This window comes from Triticum aestivum, chromosome 2A, assembly GCF_018294505.1.
Source record: "Triticum aestivum cultivar Chinese Spring chromosome 2A, IWGSC CS RefSeq v2.1, whole genome shotgun sequence".
NCBI lineage: Eukaryota > Viridiplantae > Streptophyta > Magnoliopsida > Poales > Poaceae > Triticum > Triticum aestivum.
In genome coordinates this window covers 575577839-575584030 of record NC_057797.1, presented here as the reverse complement: position 1 = coordinate 575584030, position 6192 = coordinate 575577839, and positions in this window count along the sequence as shown.

Genomic DNA, 6192 nt, shown 5'->3' with positions numbered 1-6192 from the left:
CATGTTTGGGTCCATCGAGGGAGGTGCTCAGCACAACGAACAAGGCAACCGGACTAATAATGCTTTATCACTCTCACTTGGCCATAGAATTCTATAATTTTAAATTTCGGCGAAGCCCCTGGTATTCGGAGGGCAGAATTTGGGGCGCGATACACGCCTGTAAGCCGGACGGAGCCGGCCCCTCGCCCTAAGCGGCATAAGTCTTTAGGGACTCGAAAAACCTCGCCGAACAGCGACCAGTCTCTCGCCTTATCATGACAGTCAGTTTTAGCTTTCTCTACTGAGGTGCTCGGCCCGGCAGAACCGAGGCACAATCGCAGTAGTTCTCCTAGCGCTACCTTAGCCGATAGAGCGGAACGTAAGGTACCAAAACATAGGATCCGGGCAAACCCAACATTTGACCAAAGACATGATTCGGAGCTGATGCATATAATGCTATAAGTTCGGGGTGCCGCACTTGTGGAAGTGTTCGGACTTTTCACACCATATTATGGGTACGTAAGCCACTGGTGTATTGGCCGTACCAGAGTGTACGGTTGCTAGACGTCATTAGTGAACACATAGATATGTATATATCTATAACAAAAATGCGATAATAGTCATAATGTCATGTATTGTATATTAAAAAATTGCATTAAAGCAGAGTGATACAGATAGTGTAATAAGCAAAAGAGTAGGACTATGTCCCCTCCAAGGGCGAGCCGAGCAATTATATGAAATCTGCAATCCACCCGGGAATTCCATAGTTGTCGGCCTCCTTGGTTGCTGTATCATGTGTTCAGCAATAGAGCCGGCGGATAGTGTTTCCAGAGATTGAAGTCCTGAAAGGAAAAGAAAAATAACCAAACGGGAAGCCCCTAGTGCGGTTTAGGCCGCGTTTTGGGGCGTGCCGCAGTTGTGCCCCCCTCCCCACCTGTGCCCATGGTATTTTTAATGCGTAATTATGTACGCGTGGCACGAACAACGCTGTTGGGCTGGGATTGGGGTGGCCGCCGTATTGCTACACTAGCTCAGATCGCGCCAGACGGTCTGTTTGCCGACCGCCCCGAGCGCGCTTGAAGGTGTCCGGGCTTTGAAACACCGAACTGGTAGATTGCCTTGAGAGGCTGCTTTGCGCTTCTGCTGCAAGGGCCGCGGTGTGCTCCTCTGTTCGGAGAGAGCACTTTGTGTTTCCATTGACTGTAATAACTCCGCGAGGTCCTGGCATCTTGAGCTTGTGGTATGCATAATGTGGTACCGCATTGAATCTAGCAAATGCGGTTCGTCCGAGCAGCGCGTGATAACCACTGCAGAACATGACTATATCGAAGATTAACTCTTCGCTCCGGAAGTTATCCGGGGATCCGAAGACCACTTCCAGTGTAATTGAGCCTATGCAATGGGCCTCTACGCCTGGAATGACGCCCTTAAAGGTCGTCTTTGTGGGTTTGATCCTTGAGGGGTCTATACACATTTTGCACACTGTGTCCTGATAAAGCAGGTTCAGGCTGCTGCCGCCGTCCATAAGGACTTGAGTGAGGTGAAATCCGTCGATGATTGGGTCTAGGACCAGTGCGGCGAATCCGCCGTGACGGATACTAGTGGGGTGGTCCCTGCGATCGAAGGTGATCAGACAGGAGGACCCAGGGTTGAACTTTGGGGCGACTGGCTCCAACGCATATACGTCCCTGAGCGCACGCTTCCGCTCCCTCTTGGGGATGTGGGTTGCGTATATCATGTTCACCGTCCGCACTTGCGGGGGAAACCCTTTTCTGTCCTCCAGTGTGCGGCTGCCGGGGTTCTTCCTCGTCATCGCTATGCGACCCCTTGTCCTTGTTTTCAGCGATTAACTTGCCGGCCTGCTTGAACACCCAACAATCCATGTTGGTGTGCTTGGCTGGCTTGTCTGGGGTGCCGTGTATTTGACACGAGCGATCGAGTATACGGTCCAAGCTGGACGGACCCGACGTACTTTGTTTGAATGACTTTTTCCGCTGACCGGGGTTAGAGCCTTTGAATCTGGCATTGACTGCCGTTCCTTAGTACTTTCGCCGTTAATGCGGCGCTTATGCTTGTTGCGATGTGACCTGCTATTGCCTTCCTTGGTATCTGAGGTACCATGGTTCTTTGATATGTTATTACTGCGAGCCAACCAGCTGTCTTCTCCCGCACAAAAGCGGGTCATGAGCGTCGTGAGAGCTGCCATAGATTTCGACTTTTCCTGACCAAGGTGCCGGGCTAGCCACTCGTCTCGGATGTTGTGCTTGAAAACCGCTAAGGCCTCCGCGTCCGGACAGTCGACGATTTGATTTTTATTTGTAAGGAACCGAGTCCAGAATTGCCTGGCCGACTCTTCTGGCTGCTGAATTATGTGGCTCAAGTCATCGGCGTCTGGTGGTCGCACATAAGTGTCCTGAAAGTTGTCGTGGAATGCGGCTTCCAGATCTTCCCAACAACTAACGGAGTTTGCTGGCAAGCTATTAAGCCAATGCCGCGCTGGTCCCTTGAGTTTTAGTGGGAGGTACTTGATGGCATGTAAGTCATCACCGCGGGCCATGTGGATGTGGAGGAGGAAGTCCTCAATCCATACCGCGGGGTCTGTAGTGCCGTCGTATGATTCAATGTTTACAGGTTTGAAACCTTCTGGGAATTGATGTTCCATTGCTTCGTTTGTGAATCATAAGGGGTGTGCGGCGCCTCTGTATTGGGCTATATCGCGACACTGCTCGAATGGGTCCTGCCCGCTGTGTTCAGCCCGGCCGGATTTGCTTTTACTGTACCCGGCGTGACGTTTACCGTCTCGTAAAGTGGTGTGACCTCATGATTCGTAGATTGATCTTGAATGCTTTGCTTTGTCCTCCAAGATATCTCGCAGGTCTGGCGTATCTCCCCATGGCTTTATATTTGAATGGCGTTGGGGTGGAGGCTGAGCTTTTGGCTGGAATGCCTCTCTATCGCGGCCACGAGGTGGCCGATCAGCCGTTTCATGCGCTTCTTCCTCCAGTCAAGGAAGTAACCCGCGCCTTGGATAACTCTTGGAGGGACGCTCGAGTTTATATTGCTCGGCCGCAAGGACTTCAGTCCATTTATCAGCTAGCAGATCTTGATCAGCTTGAAGCTGTTGTTGCTTTTTCTTCAGGCTATTTGCCATGTCCATAAGCCTGCGCTTGAAGCGGTCTTGTTCGATGGGATCCTCTGGTATGGCGAATTCATCATCGCCGAGGCTTGCCTCATCTTCGGAGGGGGGCATGTAATTGTCATCCTCCTCCTCTCCGCCAGCCGCTCTCTCAGGAGAGCTGGCTCCTTCATCCTCCTGCTCTAAATCTTGCTAGAGGGGATTGCTGTTGTCTTCGGCGCTATCCGGAGTGTTATTATCTCCTGTGCCGGTATTACCACTTTTTCTTTGGCGGGACTTAGAGCGGCGCCGCTGACGTTGGCGCTTGGGTTGCTTCTTGGAGGGGTCATCCTCCGCCATCTCGTCGTCGTTGCCTTCATTGGGTGTATCCACAATGTATATGTCATACGATGAGGTGGCTATCCAGTGCCCTGTAGGTGCTGGTTCATGTTCATCTCCTACATCGTCGTCCATACTGTCGATGTCTTCGGAGTCGAAGTCGAGCATGTCGGTTAAATCATCGACAGTGGCTACAAAGTGGGTGGTGGGTGGGCATCGAATTTCTTTGTCGTCCGCATCCCAATCCTATTGGACGTAATCCGGCCAGGGCTCTCCTGACAAAGAGAGAGACCTTAGTGAATTCAGAATGTCGTAGAAGGGCGAGTGCTGAAAGATATTCGCGGCGGTGAATTCCATGATCGGCGACCACTCATATTCGATTGGCAGGGGCGGGGATGGTTCGGGGTCCGGAAGGGAATCCGGCCCCTTGGAGTCACGGGCCGTGCAGAGGATTATGCTGGTGTTTGGCTCGATCGTCGTCGAGACTGCAGCCCCTGAGGCGGTGTCTAGCCACCTGTCCTCGACTGGCGCAGTTGGCTCCGAGCTAAGGGTCGGAGCTGATGCGGGCGCGGCCTCCGGAGTACCGTCCGGTGGCAGAGCTAGGTCATACCCATCGCGACAGTGCGGCGCGCCCGGCTGTGGCTCGAATCCGTCGAAGATCAAGTCCCCACGGATATTGGCCGTGTAATTCAAACTTCCAAATCTGACCTGATGGCCAGGGGCGTAGCTTTCAATCTGCTCCAGATGGCCAAGCGAATTAGCCCGCAGTGCAAAGCCGCCGAATACGAAGATCTGTCCGGGGAGAAAAGTCTCACCGTGGAATGCATCGCTATTGATGATAGTAGGAGCCATCAAGCCTAACGGCGACGACACAGAGGAACTCTCAATGAAAGCACCAATGTCGGTGTCAAAACCGGCGGATCTCGGGTAGGGGGTCCTGAACTGTGCGTCTAGGCCGGATGGTAACAGGAGGCAAGGGACACGAAGTTTTACCCAGGTTCGGGCCCTCTTGATGGAGGTAAAACCCTACGTCCTGCTTGATTAATATTGATGATATGGGTGTTACAAGAGTAGATCTACCACGAGATCAGAGAGGCTAAACCCTAGAAGCTAGCCTATGGTATGATTGTATGTTGTGATTGTTGTCCTACGGACTAAAACCTTCGGTTTATATAGACACCAGAGAGGGTTAGGGTTACACAAGGTCGGTTACAAAGGAGGAGATATCCATATACGTATTGCCTAGCTTGCCTTCCACGCCAAGTAGAGTCCCATCCGGACACGAGACAAAGTCTTCAATCTTGTATCTTCATAGTCTAACAGTCCGGCAAATGGAGATAGTCCGGCTGTCCGGAGACCCCCTAATCCAGGACTCCCACAACGTCCATGTTTCTTTAACAGAAAAAACGCTCGTCGGAATATGTCCGGTGAGACTGCCGATCACGCTTCCACCAGTCGGGCTCCAGGACCGGACATAGAGGCACAAGCCAACATGGGGCGGACGCCAGATACTCCCCCTACGGAGGATGTGGATAGGCTATCCGCTATGAATTCATAAGTGGAGAGCTCCATGAATCATAGGCGTCATCGGGCCATACTCTGCGATGCTTGCTTCTCACCAGAGGCATTTGATGCCTTCAATTCTGGAGAGGCGTACCTCCGTGCTGCTCAAAATGGTCTAGCTAGAGCCATGGACCAGTATGTAAAGGATGTACGGGTAAGCAAATCTGACGATTATATGTATCAGTAGCCCCTGAGACTTGAAACAGTTAGCAGAACTGATTTAAGGATCATCTTATTGTGCAGGTTCTTACAGAGAAGAATACTCGACTGTCACAGGAGCTGGAGGAATGCAAGACCCAACTTCGGGCCGCTGTTGCCGCATTGAAGGAACCTAAAAAGTCCCCAGCCGGTAACATTTCTTCCAAAGAATGACAGGTACCATATAGCGTGTGGCGTGGCTGCAGGTCTAACAATAAATATTGCAGATGAATTCGGAGAGAATCCAGAGGACCAGCATGCCGTACGACAGCTAAAGGCTCGTGAACGCGTGCTGACTGAGGTCAGGCAGGAGAAAAACAATCTCCAAGACGCCAATACCAAGCTGAGCGTGTAACTAAAAGATGTTCGAGCCCAGCTTGCGGACTCCGAGAAGGAGAATAAGCGGCTTCGACGCAACATTTTCAGTAAGTGCTTGAACGAACCCTTAAAAAAGGGGTCGGCGGAGAAGCCGGCTAACAGAGTTATGTCTGCAGGTATGCTGACGGGTTGTCCTGCGGAGGAGATGCCCGGGTCTATGGGTGATCTTCTATCCGAGCTTTCACAACTGCACGAACAAGTTTGGTAGGTGATGCAAGGTGTTGCCCAGGCCTTCTGGCCAGCTGTCTCCCTGCCAGAAGGCATAGGAGAGCTTGCGGGGAAGCTCAAGGGAGCACGGCGACGCTTCCGATTATGGAAGATATCGGCCTACCATCAAGGTGCCAGGGAAGCCTGGGCCATGGTGAAGACGTGGTATACCAAGACTAACCCGAACCACATGGCCGAGGTCGGACCTGTGGGGCCCGATGGGAAAGAGATCCTCGTTAGCTTAGTGTATGGGCAAGTAGAATTAGCCGCAAAGTATTCCCAACAGGATTGTAGGCTAGACCGCCTGTTGGATGGTATAGAAGAGGAATTTAATCAGTCTACATGACTATGTAATTAAAGTGACATGTATAATGCCTTCTAGCCGGATTGTAGATCATTTGTCATGGCGGACC